The 24,550-nt window shown below is 47.4% G+C and overlaps 1 protein-coding gene across 4 annotated transcripts in view; it reads right to left on the bottom strand.

The window, feature by feature from the left end:
* Positions 1-24,550, bottom strand: part of APBA2 (amyloid beta precursor protein binding family A member 2) — a 138,700-nt gene that overhangs the window by 98,141 nt on the left and 16,009 nt on the right. The window contains exon 2 of one of the 4 annotated variants that reach the window (XM_027520846.1): positions 11,023-11,126. The exons of the other annotated variants lie outside the window; for them this stretch is intronic. The gene's annotated coding sequence lies outside the window, so the exon portion shown is untranslated. The remainder of the gene's footprint in view (positions 1-11,022; positions 11,127-24,550) is intronic. 4 annotated transcript variants of the gene reach the window in all.

Raw genomic sequence — 24,550 nt, 5'->3', positions numbered from 1 at the left:
AACTAACATGGTATCAAACTAAGCTAAACAGAAATGACTCTCTTCGCTTGGATAAGTGGGGGGACCTGAACAAGGAACACCTGGCAGGCTCCCACCCTCAGCAAAGATCATCAGGGTCTCCTGTGGGGGCCTGTCCACACGGGAATCTACCTGAGCTGGACAGAGGCTGTGAGGATTGCCAACTCCCCCACATCTCCACTCCAGCTCCTCCTTCAAGACCCTGCACTGCAGCCTTGACCTTCAGCCCCCTCTAGTAATGACCCCCAGGAAGGCTTCCGCCTGTGCCCAGAGAGGATCACAAGGTGGCCCTAAGCTTTGCTGGCCCTAGAATCCCTCAGGGACGATTTCAAAGCTACCTGCTGCAACCCCGAGCTGCAGGTTCCCAACCTGACTGTGCAAGCAAGACATTATAGAGCCTGCAACCAGCAGGGCCACGCACCATCCACACCACACCTGCCAGAGTCCACAGATGAAGGAAGGAAGGCTAGAAGGGCAGCAGGGCCACAAGGCGAGTCAGATGACAGAGGCCCCAGGAGTCTAGGCAACCACACAGAGCTCTACTTTCCTTAAGGAGACCTTGATGTAGGGAAACATCAACCAACATAAAGGGTTTCCCTGGTGGCTCAGACAGCAAAGAATCTGCCTGCAACGCAGGAGACATGGGTATGATCTCTGGGTTGGGAAGATCCCCTGGAGAAGAGAATGGCAATCCACTCCAGTATTCTTGCCTGGAGAATTCCATGGACAGAGGAACCTGGCGGGTTACGGTCCATGGAGTCACAGAGTCAGATACAACTGAATGACTAACACACATACAAACACACACACTCAAAATCAACATAAAAGTTCAAAGCAATACGGAGTTGGAGAACTATGTCTTCCTCCTTCCAACTCAGCCTGCATGGGGAAATAGAGAAACACTGCTTTCTTCTTTGATGATGACAGTACTGGGTCTGCGTGGGGCACGGCCCTGGATGACCCACTCGATGCCTGCTGTGCCCTGTTAGGACCTCACTGTGTGAGCAGCTGGTTAACGCAACAAGGAGGTCACACCCCCATCTTCTCCACCCCGTTCAGAGGCCTGCCTCCCTGCCACCTGTTCTTCTGCTGGGGACACACCATGGACCAGCCACAGCAGCATCCATGTAGCAAAGCAGGCGTTAGCCAAGCTCATGGGATCCGTGATTCCTCTTAGTCGTACTCATCTGTGACTGCCATGCCCAGCACATGTCTGGGGAAGAGAAGGGGAGGAAGAAAGGCAAGCAAACAGGTTGGCTTGCTCCAGAACCCACAGCGCAGCCAGGCAGGTGTTCTTGAAAGGACTATTATGGTGGGGACTGCCTCCCCATGTCCATCTCCACTATTTTCCTTACAAACAGAACTTGGATTTTAAGGTGAACCACACCTTGTCCCATTCGCCTAGTTGGGGCAGTGTAACTAGCTTCTGGTCAAAAAGATATAAATAAGACTCCCAAAAATAACCCTTAAAGGCAGCTTGCTCAGCTTGGAGACAGATCCCTTTTGCTCACCTTTCCTCCTTCTGCTGCCTGGAACACAAATCTGATGGCTGGAGCTCCAGCAGCCATCTTGGGCCACAAGATGCTTTGCAATGAAAGCCATGTCTTAAGACAGTGGAACAAAAAGATACAAGAGGTCACTATCGATAATAATCTCATGAAGCTGCCCACCTCTGGCATTCTTTTAAGTGAAACACTAACTTCCTTCTTGTTAAAGATACTGTAGCCAGATTTAATCCTAAGGAAACGGCAACCCACTCCAGTATTCGTGCCTGGAAAACCCCATGGACCTAGGAGGCTCGTGGGCTACAGTCCATGGGGTTGCAAAGAGTCGGACACGACTGAGCGACTTCTGTGTGTGTGTGTGTGATATAACAGAATAAGCCTTCTATTTCCCATAAAAGGTCCTATTTCCCAGAAAAGCAGATTAGGGCACTCTGCTTAGACATTCTTTTCCCTTTCCTCTGGCCTCACTCTCTGATAGAAACACTGTGACTGGACAACCCTGGGCAGCTCAGCTACCAGGTGCAACTTGGGGCAGTCCTGCAAGTGTGACCATCTTCTACACTTCTAGGGGCCTCTGGGAACAAAGCCCTGAGGCTGACAGGTGACAGTTATGAGCCACCATGGGTCCCCACAACAAAAAGACTCCCAGTCAAGGATGAGCCCACACAGGTACCCAAGAGACCATGCCCATCTGGGCCCTAGGGACTTTACTGGTCACTGGATGGCCTTTGTTTTGCCTCAGAAAAATTTCCCTCTTCCTTATCTCATTAAGATCAGCATTTCACCCACCAGTCCTCAACAACAGGGTCTACAGAACAGACAAGGATGGCTGGACTCCAAGTATGTGGGCACCTGCTTTGCACAATTAGAACATCACTAACCCCCGGTCCTCCCCCGTGGAGGACTATGCATGGCTTCTGGTACACCTCCTATCCCATGTGTGTTGCCCACACTCAGAATCAAAGGGCAAGCTTCGAACAGTCTCCCCCTTGCCCAAAACCCTGCCAAGTCCCCACTGCCCCAGGACACAGTCCAAGCTCCTTACCTTCATCCCCAAAGCTACAGAGAGCTGGCCACCTGCCTGTCCCACCTGCCTCCACTCCCTCACTTTTCCCCAGCACTGACTCTCCCCGAGTTCACGGGCCCTGCCTGGTCCCAGGACACGGGCAGGTCTCTGCCCACCCAGAAGCCACTGCGTCCTGCGTCCCTCCAGGCTGGTCTCTTCCTGCATATGCCTCCGTGCATAATCAGTTCTTCCAGAACCTTCCCTAGTGCCCTGTGCTGCAGTCCACATAGGACCCCCTCCTTGGGCTCCAGCGTCAGATCCCAGGTTTTGGGCTCCCTGGGGGTGGGAACAGTCTGTCAGTATTACCTCCTCTGCAGAAGAAGGGCTGATACACAGCCGGAAGGGGCAGGTGCACTGGAGAAAAGTGCCCCACAGGCTGACTGTGTAACCTGTCAGCCCCACCACATGCCCCAGGCCAGTGAGCTGTGGGGTCACAGACTCCTCCAAGGTCAGCAGACATGAGGTCTTCACAGCTGAGGCTATGGGCAGGGCTTGCCTTGCTCTAGACACCGTTTCCCAGCAGACAGGGCCGCCCCAGGCGTCCCCTCACCATTCCCTCTCTTTCTTTGTCTGAAGAGGCTTCGTTTTCATTCCTGCTGCAAGCAGGCGGTGCCTGGCCTTACTGTCCAGGACCGAAAGTCACAGCTCTGCCCCTCAAGGATGTCAGTCACTGCTGCTGGGATGTCCACTGTCCTCCACCTCCAGGGAACTCTGGTCCTCCTGCCACAAGCCCCTGCAAGAAGCTGAGGCAGGTCTGCCCTGAGGGATAGAGAGAGTGTCACAAAGCCCAGGTGCAGTTCCATGGCCATAGCAGCAGGTCCCGGACCTTCAAGGTCCCAGACAGGCCCTCTGCCATCACTGCTGCACGCGGCATGGTCCAGCTGCTGTCACAGCTGTCCACACCTGCTCACCTGGGGTAGGAGTGACTGCACTTCGAAAACACCCTCCGTGCGACGGGGCCTCAGTGTCCCTCAGGCCTGCAGCAGGGAGGCAGGGGTCCCCGCTTCACCCTCCATGACTCTCAGGCTCCTGCCCGAGAGCAGAGTCCACCTGCCTAGCTCACTAGGCTCCAGACACAGGCAGTACCTCTGTGCCTGGCCCAGCTCAGCCTAGATGGCCCGTAAGCCGAGGTGCATCCTCAGCAATGCTGCTCATCAGCGTATCTGGTAAAACACCTTGTGCCCGGAAGTGCCACAGACAAACATCTGCAAGCGTCACTCTGAGTCCTGCCTGGACAACCGCAGCCTCGGAAAGGACTGAGCAGGTCCCGCCTCAGGATTGGGCAGGGGCCTCCCCTCGGATGAGCCGCCCCCGCCTGGTGCTCTGCAGGATGGAAGGAGGAGGGACGGGCAGAGACCCCCCGCCCCCACCTAGGACGGCCGGTGGAAGTCAATAGGGACACTGGGGAGAGGCCCGCTGGGAGGCTGCAAAGGCCCTTGGGTCACTCCCCCACCACAGGACAGCAGACCTGGTGCATGTTGGTCATGGCAGCCACTCTCCCTCAGGCCTGCCCACGACTGGAAGGTACCCACATCCGAACCTGCCCCGGGGGCTAGTTCTTTCTCTACCCAAATGACCCTTCAGGGAGGCCCTGAACTTTCTGCTGTTCTGAGGCAATAACATGTTCTCAGTGACTTTTAGCACGAGGGGCTGTCTCATTTCAGGAAGAAAAGGGAGTCATCTTGGGCACTCTGGAGCATCTTCCATCTCTCTGGAGCCTGGCCCATCGTGGGAGTGGGCAGTGCAGGGAGGGCCATGTGTCCCCTTTGCACAGAACTGTTGCAGGAAGGGGACCCCTTCCAGGGTCCGAGAACGTATTCTTGTCCAACACTTGGAAAGGCATCATCTGGAGGGTAGATCAGAAGGAGCATGGTGCCTCTGCTCAGTGACACGGACCGAAAGTGGTGACCTCGCAGCCTTGTGTGGTCGGGTTCAGGTCATCACCAAACAGCAGCACTGCTGCTTCAGGAGATGACTGGAGAGACACCCTCACTTTGCAAAGTTGGACAATTAAGACAGTTTCTGGAGTTTGCTGAGGGAGCATCATGCATTCCAGGAGCTGTTTCTCCCTGTGAGAGGCCAGAGTGGTCATTTCTGGGGTCTGGTGGTGCCTAAGAGTTAATTGGGATGTTGTTGTCTAGGTTTGGCTTGGAGATGAGAAAGCTTTGTGTTTCTTCAAATTAGCACTAATTTAAAATTACAATTTTAGTCTTAATTGTATGTATTTGGGGATCCCATTTAAGCCTCTGGAAATAATTGCAGGGTAATATTTTGGGAAGTCATATTAAAATGCACAGATGTTGTCTGGAGACAGGCCTCTGGGGGTGGGCAGAGCCCTGGTAGAGAGGGGTCTGGGGCAGCTTTCATAGCTGGTCCACGTCCCCTCCCCACTCCCAGTATGGCTACTGGAGGGGCTGCAGGTAGAACCCTTCTGAACGCAGTATGAACCGAACCCACCCCTCCTTACTGAATCTGGCACTGCCAGGACCCAGGAAGCCAAGGCCATGTGGTCACCATGCCACAGCCTGAGCTGCTGGAATCAAGGTAGGGGAAAGGGCTGGAAGGATGGGCCAGCAAGGTCCTGGAGCATCCCCTGCCCACAGGGTGCAGAGGTGGTGCTGGCAGGTGCAGGTGTCATATTCACTAGGAGCCCTTCCAAACCCTGGGGCTCTGGGTGGGCCCCATGTGAGCCCAGGCTCTGTGCCCAGGATCGGGCATGCAGTGAGGGGTCGACTGATCACAGAGGGGTTTATGATCTGAGGGTGGTCCTACCCACCCCCCCACCCTGGGAATGTCTGGGAAGAGCACAGAGGGCCTCTCCCCTCTCTCGCAAAGGATGTGGGCGCCTGCAAGCACTGCATTTGTCCTGAAGACATACCCTGAAAGCCCTTTTCCACCTGTGCTGGTGGGGCTGGAGGCTGGGCCCTCAGAAAGGTGGGGGATAGGGTCTTTGGGGCCACCGTAGCACTTCCCCCTCCTCCTAATTCCTTGTTCTACAGAATACAAGTAGGCCAATATTACCCTGTAAGTAAACAACCGAGATAAATGCTTCCATTTGAGCAAAGAAGCGACATCATCTTTAGCGAGTGGGTGGTGGAGCCAGGCTGCCTTGTACAAGAACTCTGGTCTTTAGGAATACATATTTTTTCCCTTCCCCTGATGCAATTAGGAAAATAATATTTTTTTACACTTGCAATTAAGAGCAGAACAGATGGCAATGGTTTAAAAATCTGTTCATGAGACTTGATACTGGGGGTGGGGGGCATTGTTGATGAGACATAGAGGACGGGGCGACTCTGTTTTTCTTGCTGCGTGGAAGGCCCACTATTGTGATCCCCAAAACAAAGTACTGGGGGCTTAAGGAAAGGGATGAGAAAGAAGGTTCATCCACAATAAGAGGGCAAAACGGCTGGCGATTTAGAAGTGACAGCAGGAAAGCCCACCTGCTTCTGTGCGGCTGGGCCCGCCCTGCTGCCCAGCAAGGCTGCAACCCCAGGACCCCCACAGCACCATTATCACCTCGTGTTCCTCTTGGCAGTGCTGGGCCATTTTCTCCATCCACTGAGGACTTTCAGAGCCTCCCAGACATGGGTTCCCTCATCTGTGCTTCAAATTTACCAAGATCACAAGACATGAGAGAAATCCTACAAATTAGCCATCACTGTGGCCAAGTGGCTTGGCTTCTTGATCACCTTGGTTTATTCATTCAGAACCGGCTGAAACCAAACTGGATCCTATAGGGCTCCTGGGCACGGAAACCTTGCTCTGTCCCCCATTTCTTGATTATAGGAAATAAGCTTCATTCAGCCCCCGTGACCTTCCCTGGGTTCCAATGGACAGGTTCAAGCAGTTGCTAATTAGGGATGGGAGAGGAGACAAGGGAGAAGCATTCAAGAAACAATAGTGCAGGGACTTTGCTGGTGGCCCAGTGGCTAAGACTCTGTGTTCCCAAAGGAGGGGGCCCAGGTTCAATCCCTGGTCAGGGAACTAAGATCCCATAGGCCACAAGTAAGAGTTTTCATGCCATGACTAAAAGATCCCGCATGACACAGCAAAGATTGAAGATCCCTGTGCTGCAACTAAGACCAACACAGCCAAATAAATGTATTTTTTAAAAGAAGAAGAAAGCAGATATTAAAAAAAAAAAAAAGAACCAGTAGTGCAGCCTTGGGGCAGGGTCCTGGTTCCTCAAGGATACACATATTATTACACCTTTGAGTTCTACAGGAATTAAGTTGCCCCCCACCCAGATGGGGGATGGAATGAGGATATGGACCCTCATGACTTCAGTTAACTAAAGCTTGGACTCTGTTGATTTTTTGCCCCAATTCTATGCTGGATTCCCCTCTGCTCAAGTTCCCTCATGGATATGCATGTACCCTTAGCTTAAAACTTCCTGTTTTATGGAGATGCTGCTTTGGGAAAGATCCCCGGTGTTTTCCTCACTTACTGCAGGTAATAATATATCCTTCCTTCTCTCGATCTTTGGCTTGGTTGTGTCTATTGGCTCAAACCCACCAAGAGGTGAACCCAGTTTTGGGGTGACATACCCCCTCCCCCAAGGAGAAGGCAATGGCACCCCACTCCAGTACTCTTGCCTGGAAAATCCCATGGACGGAGGAGCCTGGTGGGCTACAGTCCATGGGGTCGCGAAGAGTCGGACACGACTGAGCAAATTCACTTTCACTTTTCACTTTCATGCATTGGAGAAGGAAATGGCAACCCACTCCAGTATTCTTGCCTGGAGAATCCCAGGGACGGGGGAGCCTGGTGGGCTGCCGTCTATGGGGTCGCACAGAGTCGGATACAACTGACGTGACTTAGCAGCAGCAGCAGCAGCAACCCCCTCCCCCACACCTTCTCACCACACCAACAGGCTCCTGCTGATAACAGTGGGTACCAGCTGAAAGAACTCCAAGACCAGACTCTCTCTGAGACTCAGGGCTGAGAGAAGCTCAGTCTCCAGAGGGGAGGCCAAACCTAGGCCTCTGTCACCTACAACTTCAGGAGATACGACACACAGCAGCCCAGCTCCTACTGCATACTCAGTCACTAAGTTGTGTCTGACTCTTTCCGATCCTTTGGACTGTAGTCCACCCAGCTCCTCTATCCATGGGATTTCCCATCAAGAATACTGGAATAGGTTACCATTTCCTACTCCGGGGATCTTCCCGACCCAGGGACTGAACCTGCGTCTCTTGCATCTCCTGCACTGCAGGCAGATTCTTTACTCACTGAGCCATCAGGAAAGCCCCAGTTCCTAATGAGATTTACACAAACTCACACAAGAAAGTCCTTTTACCTTAGTTCCTACTTTCCATTATAACATATCTGACTTTCAACAACAAATTAGAAAGCATGTCAAAGGCAAAAAAAAATAATTTTTTAAAAACCCATACTCTAAAGAGATAAAGCAAGCATCCTAACCAGACTCAGATATGATACAGATTTTGGAATGAACAGACTGGAAATTTAAAGTAACTATGATTCATATGTTACAGGCTCTGATGGGAGAAGACAGCATGCAAGAACAGATGGGTAATGTGAGCAGAGCTATGGAGAGTCTAAGAAAGAATCCAAAGGAGATGCTAGAAATTTTTTGAAAACTGGTAATAGAAAGGAAAAATGTCTTTGATGGGCTCATCCGCAGACTTAATACAGCTGAGGGGAAAATCAGAGAGCTGGAAGACAGGCCAATAGAAACTTGCCAAATTGAAATTTTGCAAAAAAAAGGTCAGTCCAGGGGTGAAAGCAGAGACAGAATAGAGCATCCAAGGACCACGGGACAATATTAAAAATATAACATACATGTACCTGGAAGACCCAAAGGAAATAAATGAGATAATGAGGAAGAAAACATATTTGAGGTAATAATGTCTGACAATTCTTCTAAAATTAACAACAGATACCAAACCACAGATTCGGGAATCTCAAAGAACACCAAGCAGAATAAATACTTTTAAAAGAAAAACAAGTGATTAACAGATGCGAACTATTATATATAGGATAGGTAAACAATAAGGTCATACTGTGTAGCACAGAGATCTATGTTCAATAGTCTGTGATAAACCATAATGGAAAAGAATATAAAAAATAATACACATATAACTGATTTCACTTTGCTGTACAGTAGAAATTAACACAACATTGTAAATCAACTATACTTCAATAAAATAAGTTTAAAAACAACAACAAAAACTACACCTAGGCATATCATACTCAAACTGTAGCAAACCACAGACAAAGAGAAAATCAATACATCAATGCCATTTTAGGAACTTCCCTAGTGGTCCAGTGGTTAAGAATCTGCATGCCAATGCAGGGGACATGGGAACTAAGTTCCTGGTCTGGAAACTAACATCCCACATGCCGTGGAGCAACTAAGCCCATCCGCCACAACTACGGAGCCTGCACGCTGACACTACTGAAGCCCAAGCACCCTCTAGCCCGTGCTCTGCAACAAGAGAAGCCACTGCAACGAGAAGCCTGCGCACTGCAACTAGAGAAAGCTTGAATGCAGCAACAAAGACCCATCGCAGCATAAATAAACAGAATAAATAGAAAACAGAGTTTGTCAGAGTGAATAAAAACACAAGACCCAACTGGATGCTGTCTATAAGAAACCCGTGTTAAATATAAAGACTCTGATAGGTTGAAAGTAAAGAGATGGAAAAAGATATACCATGCTAATTACAGTTGAAAGAAAACTAGAATATCAGTACTCATTTCAGACAAAGCAGACTTCAGAACAAGGAAAACCATCAGGGATAAAAAGGAGGCATTACAATGAGATGCATAATTCAGTTCAGTTCTCCAACAAGAGATCAAAATTGTAAATGGCTATGCACGTAACAGAGCATCAAAATATATGAGGCAAAACTGATAGAACTGGGAAGAGAGATGGGCAAATCCATTATTATAATTGGAGACATCCACATCCCCCATCAGTAACCAATAGAACAAGTAGGCAGAAAATCAACAAGGATGGTTCCCCTGGACAGCACTGCCCATCAGAATGAAATTAAACTAAAAATCGATAAAGGAAGATGGGTGAAATCCCCAAATATCTGGAAATTAAACAACATCATTCTAAACAACACATGGGTCAATGAGGAAATACCAGAAGAATTTTTTTTTAGTTTTTTTAACTAAATGAAAATAAAAATACCACTTGTCAAAATTTCCATAGTGTAACAAAAGCAGTGCTTATCAGAAATATATAGCATTAAATGTACACATCAGAAAAGAAGAAAGTATAAAATCAATAACCTAGGCTTCTACCTCAGGAAACAAAATGAAGGGAAAATGATGCCTGAAACAAGCAAAGGAAATATCATAAAAATTAGAGCATAAATCAATTAAGTTGAAAACAAGAAGAAAAGAAAGAAAATCAATGAACCTGAAATCTATTTTATTGACCAGTTGCTCAGTCACTCAGTCATGTCTGATTCTTTGTAGCCCCAAGGACTGTAGTCTGCCAGTCTCCTCTGTCCATGTAATTTTCTAGGCAAGAATACTGGAGTGGGTTGTCATTTCATACTCCAGGAGATCTCCCCGACCCAGGGATCGAACCCATATCTCTGACGTCTCCTGCATTGGCAGGTGGGGTCTTTACCACTGGGCCACCATACTGACCAGGCTAACTAAGGGATACAAGATACAAACTACCAATACCAAAAAAAGGAAGAGGAGTCATCAACACTGATCTCATAGAGAAGGATAATAATATAACATTAAAAGGAGGATTTGATTACATAAAAGAGCACTATAAAGAACTCTGTGCCCCCAAATTTGATAATCTGGATAAAATAGACCGATCCCTTAAAGACATGTACTGGCAAAACTCACAAGAAGAGAAACAGACAAACAGAACAGCCATATGCATTTTTAAAATTTAATAAATAATTAATAACCTTCTTAAAAGAAATCAGCAGGCCCAGATGGTTTCTCTGCTGAACTGTACCAAATGTTTAAGGAAGGGATGATACGATTCTCTACAATCTATTCCAGAAATCAGAAGAGGAAGAACGTGTCCTAACTCATTCTCTGAGGCCAGCATTCCCCTAATATCACAACCTGGCCCGTCACCACCCTAACAGTAAAGAGGCAACAGCGCCACTCAGACACCCCCACCGGCAGAAGAGGACCCGGTGGGTCTGAAAGGAGAGAGAAAAGGTGACAGGACACGCATGTCTGCTCTGCGTGGCTTGTTCTCTGGGAACGCCCAGAACTCGTCTTTTTCATCAGTATGTCAAAACAGAAAATAGTGAGAAACAGGTGCCACTGTCCTAGAGCTTTTGCTGGAGAAAGATAACAGGGAGGAGGCACCTGGCTGTCCACCCTGCCCTCAACGGGCACATGAGCACAGACACTGAGATGCACTGGCACGTGGGACCTGGCAGGCAGCGTGGTGACCCTACTGGTCCTACTCACCGAGAAGCTACAGGCACCCCCGGACCCTGGGCCATCCGCAGGTCAGTCCTGGCCTCGCCGTGGGCTCCCCCCACAAGAGGCAGAGATGATGGATCCTCTGGAGACTGAAATGGAAGAGCACATGGGCATCAAACAGCTGAGCACACACACAGACTTCTCGGGTGTAAACAGAAGGAAGTTCTCCAACGTGGGTGCCGATCATGATCACACACTCGATAAAGCTCCCTATTGTTGTTGTTTAGTTGCTCAGTTGTGTCCAACTCTTTTCGACCCCACGGGCTGTAGCCCGCCAGGCTTCTCTGTCCATGGGATTTCCCAGGTAAGAATACTGGAGTGGGTTGCCATTTCCTTCTCCAGGGAACCTTTCGAACCCAAGAATCAAACCCATGTCACCTGCATTGCAGGTGGATTCTTTACCACTGAGCCACCAGGGAAGTCCTCCAAAGGATACTCCTTAAAACAGGAAGAAGCTAACCAGACATGGATACAACCAATGAACCAGTAAAATAAAAGGTTGGTAGTCTATGTCATTATGCTTTGATCAAGACCCATAGAATATACAATGCAGAAAGTGAACCTAACTGTAATTCAGTTAATAATAATAATAGTGCATCAATATCGGCTCATCAGTGGTAACTAATGCACCATACTAACGTCAAGATGTTAATAACAGGGGAGATGAGGGGAGTAGGGGTTACAGGCCATCTGGAAACTTTCTGCTCAATTTTTCTGTAAATCTAAAATTGCTGAAATAATTACGCCTCCTAATTTAAAAAAATACGCTGATTGATATTTAGAAGGCTGAATGGAAAGATGGATATAACTGAGAAGCCGATGGGTAAACTGAAAGATGGAGCTAAGAGATTTTCCCAGAATGCAGTGCAAATAGACAATGGGCAGCAATCCCAGGGCATGTTTTTCCTGACTTTGATGACAGCCACTGGGCTCCAGGAGCATCCTTCCCTACCCCCAAGGGCTCTCTCTCTCTCTCTCTCCCCTCAAATTGGGGAGCTTTAGCAAATTCTCAGGCTTTTGGTTGTTCATCTCATCTTTCTCCAAGACTGCTTTGGGGGAGGTGGGGGGACAGGACAGGAAACCTTAGAAACCACGTCAACCTTTGTCTGGGTCCTCAGCCTCTCCCAGGCTTCCTTAGTGACTCAGACAGTAAAGAGTATGCCTACAATGAAGCAGACCCAGGTTTGATCCCTCGGTCAAGCAGATCCCCTGGAGAAGGGAATGGCAACCCACTGCAGTATTCTTGCCTGGAGAATCCCAAGGACAAAAGAGTCAGGTGGGGTACAGCTCAGAAGGTTGCAAAGAGTTGGACATGACTGAAGGACCAACACTTTCGCTTTTGACTGCTCCCAGACTGTGGTTTTCCCAGTTCATGGCCTGAGGGAAAACCACACTCTCTTTATTTAGTTATTGGTGGTGAATTATTTCTTCACTGGTTTTGACTTTAAAAAAAAAAATTATTACTTTAGAAGGAGTCCTAGTAAAGTCTTTCAAAAAAGCAATTCTGCCTTCTCTATCAAAATTTAAATATGCATATCCTTTTACCCAACAACTGTATTTCCAGGAGGACTCACATATATATGAAATATGTGAGTATAGGGATTTTCCCTGCAGCAATCTTTCTAAAAACTGGAAGCAACCTAAATCCCCATAAATAGGAGAATGGTTAAATAAATTAGAGCAGGGCCCATAAGCTGGAGTACTCTGAGACTTTTTTTTTAAAGAGGTAGCCAATATGCACCTACCCAGAGAAATCTTAAAAGCCTAGAACTGAGTGAAAATGGCAAGTTAACTAAAAAGTATGTGTTGTGTGTGTTTCTGTATGTGTCTGCGTGTGTCTGTGTGTGTGGATCCCAGTTACAGACGCAGCAAGCCAGCTAGACAATGTATACACATCTGCAAGTCCAGGTATGGACACAAAGGCAAACAGAACAGCCCAAAAGGGCTTCCACCAGTGCTTGCCAGCACTTCCTCTGTGGGCAGTGGCATGGACACAGGAGACGAGGCCACGTGGGCATCGCTTTTACTCTATTATACACATGCTTCCTCGTTGGATCTTTTACCAAGGCGCATTTCTCATCCTGCAGCATTCAGATGAAACCCACAGTCTGTGCGTTTGAGAGTTTCATATTCTGGCTGGGAGGTGCTGGCACCAAGAAAACCGACCTTGGGGAAGGGCAGCCAGGAGGGAGGGAAGGAAGCAGGGCTTCCCAGGGGGATGGGGGAGGAGCACACAGGCACTCAAGATTCCTCAGGAAGGAAGGTCACCCCTGGGCAGCAGGGATAAGAACACACATAGCCCAGAGTCCAGGAACAGAAACACAGGGCGGGCAGGCAGGGACCAGAGACAGGCAGCACCCTCTACCGCTCTAGATCCAAGCACCTGCAGCCCTCACACACCAGGCCCATCATCCTGCTGCCCTGCCCACCCTTCGGCGTTCCCCACAAAGGGCAGGGATGCTGTCCCAGGAGGGGTGGACCCGTGGGATTTAAGCTTGGCCTCTGAGCAGGTGAGCAGAGCCCACCCCTATGTCTGGAAGGTCCTGCCTTCAGTCCTGGCCCATAACACAGCAAACTGCAATGTAAAACATCCAGTTTATACGGGACAAAACTCAGCAGTCCTGCCTCCAACAGTGCTAATATGCTGGGTACCAGAACACTAGCTCCATGGCACATGGCAGATGGTGCTCGGTCACTGGAGCGTGGCGCGTGGTAGGTGTTTCAGAAGCACTTGCTGAATGATGGGTTAATGGATACATGGATGGATGTCACATGTCTTTGAAATCTTACAAAACACCTAACATACATTTTAAAAGTAAATGCACACACAAGATACTCAAGGTACCTCTGAGTAAAAAGCCCAGAGAACAATGGATAAAGATCCAGAGACACTGGGACCAAGGGCCCATCCTCTGACATCCCTGCAAACTGGGAGGACTGCCCTGTAACCATATGAGGGTGCCCAGATGAAGTGAAGCCACCCCCCAGTCCCCAGAAATCGGAAGAGTAAAGAGAAACAGCTTCCAGAGGGTGCCAGACGGGAGTACCCCACCCACCCAGCTACCCAGCCTCCTCACCCACACTCGCCTGGGTCACTAGCCGTCAGCTGGAACTCGGGCTTCTTACGCAGCTTCACCTCTGCGATGCTGGGCGGTCTAGGGTTGGACGTGAGTTGTGAATGAAGCCGGGAGCCTGGCCCGCCCCCTCCCAGATTCCAAATCCTTGTGTCCCTGAGGCCACAGCTTCTCCCTTCAGACTTCAAAGAGCAAAGGACAGATCTGCGCATAACCCATGCTTCCTAATCTGGGGATATTCTCAGAAATAGCAAGCCTCTTCTCTGGCCCTTCCTGGAAATAGCCTGGCTCTTACATGTGACAAAAGGATGCAAAGTGGTGTCTCCGTGATCTGAATATGAACACTGGAAATACTTCCAGGTCTTCCAAATGGCAATAAAAATATTTTAAATAATTTAACGTCAGGTCCATTTAACAGAATTCGAGATAGCTCAGGCAAATACATGAGGAGAGGAAAGAGAGGAGCAATGAAAAATTCTAATGGATAGAGCGATATAAGTAGGACTGAGGGGAAAATCACTGCATAGCCACAGAGGATTCCCAAAGACGACATTCTTGAAATCTCTTTTAAAACAGTATGATCCTAGCATCCCACAACTCCAAAATACTCTAGCAAAGCCTGTCTTCAGCAGCTTGCAGAAAACATGCATGCTCATTATCTTCCTTGGAATGGCAACAACAAGGGAGCTCTGATTCTATCTTTCCAGCACGGGAACTGCCAGGAGTCTCCCATGCGCACCGCTGACAGCTCCCTTTCACATGAGAAGCAGTTGTTGTTGTTCAGTTGCTCAGTTGTGTCCACCTCTTTGTGACCCCATGGATTGCAGCACGCCAGGCTTCCCTGCCCTCCACTATCTCTCAGAATTTGCTCAAATTCATGTCCATTGAACTGATGATGCCACCCAACCATCTCACCCTCTGCCACCCCCTTCTCCTCTTGCCTTCAATCTTCCCAGTATCAGAGTTTTTTCACAATGAGTCAGCTCCAATGAGAAGCAGACTCACGTCCAGATGGGCTCAGGGCGGCAAGCAGACTGCCCACCAAGCTGCAACGGTGTGGGGTGGGCAAGGGGACCATCGTGGCAGCCACCTTTTGTTTTTTTAAGTGGGAAACATTTCTGAATGGCTTAAGCAGGATGTATTCTGATGTTTAAAGCTCTATTAAATTGAAGAAAGAGAAAGAATCCATACCTGGCTCCATACAGAACAAGGGAATATCACTAGCCCCCAGATTGTCAATGAATTAAACTCCTTCCCTGATCCTGCAGAGCAGCCCTGGGTCTGGGCATCTTATCTCTGTCAAGCAGGCCGATAGGCAAGCCACTGCCACATGGCCCCACATGAGCTGCAGATGTCAGCAACGCGCTATCTTCTTTGTTCAGGGGACACAAAGCAGTCCAGCACTGGTGGCTGTGTTCTTTCTTCCCAACAGGACCTAATTGGCACTGTCCTTCTCTGGTGTCTGGTCTCCCTGGACAGAGCAGGAATGCAGCCAACAGAAGCCAAACTATGCAGCTCACAGGCTCCTCCCTGGCTCAGTCAGGCCTCAGTGCACTAAGCTCCCAGCTCAGGATGCAGAACCCAGGCACAGAGGGTCTTCTGCATCTAAAGGTCTTTATATGAAGTCATAATTTTTTTTTTTTGGCTGCACCACATGGCATGTGGGATCTTAGCTCCCCAACCAAGGATCAAACTCACATCCCCTGCATTGGAAGGCAAAGTCTTAACCACTGGACCTCCAGGGAAATCCCTGAAGACAAAATTAAAATCACATCTTTTTACAGTCCTATTTAATTTTACAGTCCTATTCAATGCTTCTCACTGAAAAACCAGAAAATGCAAGTTATTCATTTAGTGACTTCCTTTTTTAGAAAAGAATCACATATATGAAACTTGAGACAGTCCCTAAAAATCAACATGTATGATCCTTGAAACTCTAAATATCTGAATTTGAAATCATTTCCTATCAAACCCACTCAATAGAATGCAAACTATTTCAAGCATATATACCATTATTAGTGTATAATAGATAGAAGGAATATGAAACTAAAATTTCAAATGCATGCAGTTCTGTAAAAATGAAAAGAGAAACCTTGTTTCATTGCTATATGCAGAATCTTCAAAGATGATGTTTCAGAAACCAGCCATGGTTTTGACATTTATGTAAATAAATCAGTGACTTCTGTGGTGGTCCAGTGGTTAAGACTTCATACTTGCAATGAGGGGGCCCAGGTTCGATACCTGGTCAGGGAACTAGATCCCACATACTGCAACTAAGAGTTCACACGCTATGCTAAAAAGATCCTGCATGCTGCAGCTAAGACCTGGCACAGCCAAATAAATAAATAATTTAAAAAAAAAGAAAACAAATCATTGTGATGTACTGGGACAAGGTCTATGAGAGGATAATGGTGAGAAAACACAAGACAGAAAAATAAAGTTGGAAGACTCATGCTGCCTGGTTTCCAGAGTTACTGTGAAGCTACAATAATCAAAACAGTGTGGTGCTGGTGAAAGGATAGACAGATAGATCAATAGACTACAGCAGGGAGCCCAGAAATCACCCCACTTAATAATAATCTACTTATCTTTGACATAGGAACAAAGGCAATATGATGGAGAAAAGATGTAGTTTTTTTAACAGACAGCCATGGGCAAAAAAATGAACCCAGACACAGACTTCAGATTCTTCACAAAAATCAATGGATCCAAGACCTAAAAGTCAAAAACCAAAGCTATAAAAACTGAAAGACAATGCAGCAGAAAACTCTAGATGAACCTGTGTTTAGCAATGACTGTTTTAGATATAACACCAAAGGCATGATCTATGAAAGAAGGAATTAATAAGCTTGACTTCATTAAAAGGTAAAGTTTCTGCTCTATGAAAGACACTGTTAAGAGAATGAAAAACAAGCCACAGACTGAGAGAAAATATTTGCAAAAGACACATCTGATAAGGGATTTGTTATGCAAAATATACAAAGAACACTTAAAGGTCAACAATAAAAAAATAAACAACTCAATTATAAAATGAATCAAAAATATGAAGACACCTCACCAAAGAAGGAAAGAGCCAATAACCATATGAAAAGATGCTTTTAATTTGGGCAATGCAAATTAAAACAGCAGTGAGAAGACACAGAGAACAGACTTGTGGGTGCCAAGGGGGAGGGGTGGAGAAGCGATGAATTGAGAGTTTGGGATTAGCAGATGCAAACTTTTATCTATAGGATGGATAAACAACAAGGTCCTACAGTGTAGCACAGGGAACTATATTCAGTATCCTGTAATAAACCATAATGGAGGGACTTCCCTGGTGGTCCAGTGGTTAAGAATCCACCTTCCAATGCAGGGGACATGGGTTCAATCCGTGGTCGGAGAACCCACATGCCACAAGGCAACTAAGCCTGCATGTCCCAACTACAGATCTTGCACACCAGAACTGGAGAGAAGCACGAGTGACATAACAGAGATCCTGTGTGCCACAGCTAAGACCTGACACAGTCAAATAAATAAACATTTTTTTAAAAGAACGAAAAAGAATGTGCGTGCCAATGCAGGAGACACAGGTTCGACCCCTTGTCTGGGAAGATCCCATGTGTCACAGAGCAACTAAGCCCGTGCACCACAACTACTGAGCTTGCACTCTAGAACCAGAGGATGGCAACTATTGAGCCCACGTGCCACAACTACTGAACTGTGTGTGCTCTAGAGCCTGCGCCCCACAACAAGAGAAGCCACCACAGAGACAAGCCCTTGCATCACAACTAGAGAGTAGCCCCCGCTCGCCACAACTAGAGAAAGCCCACATGGCAACAAAGACCCAGCATGGCCAGAAGTAAATGAATAAATAAAAGGATTTTAAAAGGAGACAAAAGCTGTTATTAAATGAATAAATAACTTTTACCACCGCCATCAACAACAAAAAGCCAGCAACGAGATACTACTACATATCTAACAGAATGGCCAAATCCAGACCCTGATGACACCAAGTGCTGTTGAGGATGCAGAGCAACAGGAACTCTCATTCACTGCTGGTGGGGATGCACAATGGTACGGCCACTTGGGAAGACAATTTGGCAGTTTCTTAAAAAGATAAACTCACTACTCTTACCACAGATCTAGCAATCTTACTCTTTGATATTCTACTTCCCAAAAGTTGAATATTTATGTTCACACAGAAACCTGCACGTGGTGGTTTCCAGCAGTTTTATTCGTAACTGCCAAACGTGGAAGTAAACAAGATACTTCGGTAGGTGAGCAGATAAAGAAACTGAGGTCCACCCAAGGCAGTGGAATATTATTCAGCACTAAAGAGAAATGAGCCATCAAGACATCAAGAGCTTCCTTGGTGGTTCAGTGATAAAGAATTCACCTGCAATGCAGGAGACCTGGGTTTAATCCCTGGGTTAGGAAGATCTCCTGGAGAAGGGAATACTGGAAGAAGAATCTCCAGTATTCTTGCCTGGAGAATTCCATGGACAGAGGAGCCTGGCGGGCTAGAGTCCATGGGGGTAACAGAGAGTCAGACACAACTGAAGTGACTGAGCACACAAGCACATAGCTGAATCACTGTACTATACACCTGAAACTAACACATTGTCAGTCAACTATACTTCAACTAAAAAATAAAATAATGTATGTATTTTTCAAAGCCAGACCTAAAGGGAAAAAAAGACTGGTAACTCTCTTTCCCAATCAACATGAGTGGTGTGCTGTCGAAGACTGGAGCACAGTCCAGGTGTCCCAGATGGAAAGTTCCTTCACAAGCAGCTCTGTGGACAAGAAACACTCCCCCCAGCCCACTTCTTTTGACACAAAAGACACTGACGGCTGCTGTTAAGATGCAAGTCACATAGGCCGAGGCAGTACTTTAATTTACTGCCTACCATTAAGGTTTCAGCAGGAATTACTGTGCCAGACACTGTTAACCCACCAGTCCCTGAGCTCTTCTCATTTCCTGCTGGGTGTTGTTGGACACCTTCTGCTGCAGCTGCCACCCCCGCCCTGCTCATGTGAGGACAGACACCTCCGACCCCACCTATCACAGATTGGTCAGTCACTGGCTGTTGCCAAGCCCTGAAGAAATGAGACGAGTCTTTCACTCAGACTGAGTAACACACTACAGCAGGGGCCACATTCCCTGACCCCGACTTCCTCACGCCACTGCCCAATCTTTTTCTTTATTTCTGACTTTAATTCTTTGGGTGAGGACTTACCTGGTGGTCCAGTGGTTAAGAATCCACCTTGCAATGCGTGGTATGTGAATCCAATTCCTACTCAGGGAACTAAGATTCCATGTGCTGCAGGGCAACTAAGCCCGTGCACCACAACAAGAGAAGCCACCACAATGAGAAACCCGTGTGCCATAACTACTGAGCCCACACACCACAGCTAGAGCGTGTGAGCTGCAACAAAAAATCCCACTGGATGAAACGAAGGTCCCCAAGTGCCACAATGACTCAACATTCTGTAATAACCTATAAGGAGAAAAATCTGAAAACAATGGATTATATACATGTATAGCTGAATCAGGTGCTGTACAGCTGAAACTAACACAACATTGTAAATCAACTATGCTTGATTTAAAAAAGAAAAAAAAAAGACAAACCCTGTAGGATTCTGCTTATACAAGGTCTCTAGAGTAGTCAAACTCGTAGAGACAGGATGTAGAACCTTGGATTCCAGGGGCTGGGGGTGGGGGAGATAGGGAGCTGGTGTTTATGGGGACAGGGTTTCAGTTTGGAAAGATGGGAGCAGTTTTGTAGGTAGATGGTGGTGATGGCTATACAACGAAGTGAATGTACTTAATGTCACTAAACTGTACACATAAAAATGAAGTGGTACTTCTATGTTATGTATATTTTATCACAATATAAATAACTAAAACAATAGATGCCTTTCATGTCAGAAGACAGAAAGGGGCCCATCAGCCATCTCATCAGCCGATTCTCACAGGATGCTTCTTCTGCCCATGGAGAAGTCCCAGGCCTGGGGTAACCCAAAGAGAAACCTCTGTCTAAACAATAACTTTGGTGGAATTGATACCGAGCAGGGCCCTATGGGGTCCCTGGGCACAAAGCCATTCTGTGTCCCCCATTTCCTTGATTATAGGAAACAGCCTTCATTCAGCCTCCATGACCTTCCCTGATTTCCAAGGGGCATATTCAAGCAGTTGTTAGTCAGGGAAGGAAGGGGATGCAAGACCTGGAAGAAAGAAACAGTCAAGAGAAACAGTAGTGCAGCCTTGGAGCAAGGTCCTGATTCCCCATCAATGGATACACACAACAATATCTTTGAGCTGTTCTGCAGATACTGAAATCCCTCCAGGTGGGAGAAGTTAACAGTTAATGATGGTATGCTACCCACAAAAGCATGTAGACTCCAGAACAGTTGGGACCTGAAGGCCGATTCCTTCAGGATGCTGATTCCTGCTTACCTTACCACCAGCCCATCAGAAGAATGTCCAGGAGCTGATCACACTCTCTTACTATAAAACTTCTCACTCTCCTCTCCAAGTTGGGACACATGGTTTTGACAGCATGAGCCTGCTGTGTCCCCCTTTGCCTGGCAAAGCAATAAAGCTCTCCTTTTCTACTTCACCCAAAACTGTCTCCAAGACTCAATTCAGCACCAGTATACAGAGAAGCTGAGTCAAGAAGCATCACTGTCAATGAACAAGGAGCCAGAGTCATTCCAGGAGGATGAGGTGGGAAGCAGAGCTCTGAACGGTGAGGAGCCAAATTTCTTGTCAAAATCAGGAAGAACTACAAGAATCTCACAGGAAGCACCATGCAGGGGGTTCCAGAAAATCCAGGAGCTCCAGCCTCATCCAGGAGCACAGTCCTGCACTCACGGGGTACCTGAGAGAGGCCAGACGTATAATTTATTTATTTTTCATATTTATTTTTATTTACTTTTCTTTTGATTGCTCTGGGTCTTACCTGTGGCATGAAGGATCTTTAGTTGCAGGCATGAGTGATCTAGTTCCCCGACCAGGGATCAAACCCAGGCCCAGCATTAGGAGTGCAGAATCTTAGCCACTGGACCACCGGAAAAGTCCTCAGAGGCATAATTTATGAATGCACAGGAGGATATTTTTACCAGTAGTAAAGTGGATTTTTTTTTTTTTTAACAACATTAAGACTTTTTAACAGACTTGGAAATGAAAGGGATCCTGTCTGTACGGGTCAAGACAAGATTATCTTTCTGACACTTCTGAGGCTCCATCAGGATTGGTTCAAAGAGAAAACCCACTGTCTCTGGCATCTGCTCCTCAGGAAAGGCAGATTTTATGGCTGAAAGGGCCACCAGGCTCTCCTGAGTTGAGCAGCTCATATATTCTTTAACCCTGGAACATTTCACGAGCCAGCTATGGGGAGAGACGGTGACCTTGATCATGGGATCAACGGTTGACTGTGGGATCCCTATGCTCCAATGTCAATGAAATCAAACAGTTTTGTTACAGAGAATGGCCAGGCCCTGCCAGCTTCTCTGGGACCTGTGCCTCCATCCCACCTGGCCCTCACCTGCCTCTGCATCCCCACCAGCATCTCTGGCCATCACAGCAGCCCGTGAAATACCGCTCTGCCTGGCCAAATCAAAACAACTCAGCACTGCACACAAAATGTTTCTGGACAAAATGCAGCAAAATAAAAGCTGCACAGGTCCCAAGTCCAACCCAGGCCCCTCCTTTACCCTCCTTGCCTGGGCCACGGTAGGCCTTTCCCTCGGAGCACGCAGGTGGCTTCAGACCTGAGCCAGGATACATCATGGGGCCAGGACCATGAAGCAGGCTTCAACGACACATTTTCCATTAAGCGAAAGAAAAGTGGGCAATTGTGAGCAGCCATATGAATGTAGTGAAATGCTGTCACAGTCCAATCATTGGAAATAAAACCCATCCCATTAGGAGCACTGTAATTGCAGCCCATTCTGCTCCAGATAAAGCTGATGGTTGGAAGATAATGGCTTAAAATTGAAAATCAAAGAGCTGCTCCTCAGTGATTCCCAGGAAATGAGGTGCACACAAGAAGGTTTTACACCCACCCACACAAAGACCTGCCCCCAACCCACACAGAGAATCCTAAAGTCACCTTAGATTTCAAACTTTCAAGTAACACACAAAGATATAAGTAAGTAAGTCCTTAACAGTATTGCACTAGCTGAGTTATTGTTGTTCAGTCGCCCAGTCGTGTCCAACTCTTGCAACTCCATGGGCTTCAGCATGCCAAGCCTCCCTGTCCCTCAGCATCTCCCAGAGTTCACCCAAGTTCGTATCCACTGCATCAGTGATGCCATCCAGCCATCTCATCCTCTGACACCCTCCTCTCCTTCTGCCCTCAGTCTTTCCCAGCATCGGGGACTTTTCCAATGAGTCGGCTCTTGGCATCAGGTGACCAAAATACTGGAGCTTCAGCATGAGTCCTTCCAATGAATATTCAGGGTTGATTTCCTTTAAGATTGACTGGTGACTGAGTTACCACACTTTAAGGACCGCACCTATCCAGGTCGGGGGGGATCTGACAAAGCTAACCCCACCACCATGAAAAGCTGCCTGCCCCTTTTCATTTCTCAGAATACAAGTTCCAGGGACTTCCCTGGTGGTCCAGTGGTTAGGGCTCTGCACTTTCACTGCAGGGAGCATGGGATGGATCCCTGGTCAGGGAACTAAGATCCTGTAAGCCAAGTGGTGCCACCAAAAATAATAACAGCTAGAATACAAATTCCAGAACCCATCCTAAATTGGAAGGTCCCAACAAAACAGAACTCCTATCCCACTAATCAGGGAAACACATTATTCTCAAATAACAGAGCTCACTAGCCCCCTGGTGTCAGACCTCACTCATACTTATCTCCCACCCAAGGGCCTTGACTTGTCATCCATTCCCACATACTAGGGGCCACTTTCTGTCCACAGCAGCTGTCCCGTTACTACCCCTTGCTATCCCTCCAACCAGAGCTGCTGATACCCCAGGGAAAGAGTGGGTCTTTTTGCTAGATGCTCCCCCACGAAAATACGACATGGCTGGCCTGGTTCTGCCTCCTACGGCTCTGAAGACACCACAGAAAGTCCTGCCGATTCCTCCCACTGGGCATTCTCCTGTGAGTGGAGGAAGTGATCCTGAACAAGGCCAGAAACGGGGTGTCAGGGACCGCAGTGGGGAGTGGGTTCCTGGAAGATGGGGCAGCAAAAATCCAAACACTCACAGCTCCAGCAGGCTCTAGAGATGCAAGATCTTTATTTGAAGGCAATATTTGAAAACCAGAGATGCTGTATCTCTATATTTTAATTATAAAATAATAGAAATAATAATGAAATAATACACAGAAACTGCAACTCAGAAAATAGCATGTACCCAAAGAAGGTTCAAAATCATTCCTGAATGTCAGAATCTTAGCAGTGGGGACTTCTCTGGTGGTCCAGTGGCTAAGCCTCTGAGCTCCCAATGCAGGGAGCCCCAGGTCCAATCCCTAGTCAGGGAGCTAGATCCGACATGCCATAACTAAAGATTCCACACTCTGCAACTAAGACCCAGCACAGCCAAATATATAAAATAAATGAAAACAAATAAATAAATGGAGAAAATAATTATTTTTAAAGAATCTTAGAAGTGACAGAGACGCTCACGCTTGTTTACACACAGTGCCACAGACCTGGAGGAAGGGAACCGCGGCAGAGAGCAGCAGGCCTCCTCAGCCTCCCCCACTCGGACTGGACCTCCTTCGGGCAACTTCTTTCTGTCTTTTAAGACTCTCAGGATTTCAGAATGAGGCTGAGTAGACGAGCACTTTAAAATTCCTTACCAGGAATTCCCACAGACTTTGCTTTCATGCACAGGAAACAGTCCATTTTCCAAGCCCTTGCCTAAAAGTCCCATTTGGGGGAACTGATGTAGATTGTTCCATTTTGGGTTCTTCAACCAGAGGAAATTTTAAAATTCTTCCTTCCAGCTCAACAGAGCGAATCCACGAATCTGCTGCCTCTGAGAAAGGAGGACAAAGACCCCCATGGGGCCTCAGAATTGGGCAGCAGCTTCTCCTTGGATTTCAAGGGCAGCCAACAACATCCGTCCGTGGGGACAGAACATCAGCCAAGCATCTCACAGTGGTGACCACCCTGACCCATGCACTGGGGCGGTCCTGGGTGGTTCAGGAAGAGGGTATGGCATCAATCCAATTTGCCAAACCAACAGAAAAATAAGATTTTCCTTTTTAAATTTTTGGCCACATACTGTGGCATTTGGGAGCTTAGTTCCCAGTCCATGGATCAAACTCACACCCCCTGCACTGGAAGTGTGGAGTCTTAACCACTGGACCATCAGGGAAGTCCCCAAAATAAGATATTTTAAACATAAATAATGACTTGTGGACATGGAACAACAGGCTAGTTCAAATTGGGAAAGGAGTACATCAAAGCTGTATATTGTCACTGTGCT

This window comes from Bos indicus x Bos taurus, chromosome 21 (assembly GCF_003369695.1).
Source record: "Bos indicus x Bos taurus breed Angus x Brahman F1 hybrid chromosome 21, Bos_hybrid_MaternalHap_v2.0, whole genome shotgun sequence".
NCBI classification, from domain to species: Eukaryota; Metazoa; Chordata; class Mammalia; order Artiodactyla; family Bovidae; genus Bos; species Bos indicus x Bos taurus.
Note: the sequence above shows the minus strand (reverse complement) of the source record. Positions and strands in the feature narration are given on the sequence as shown.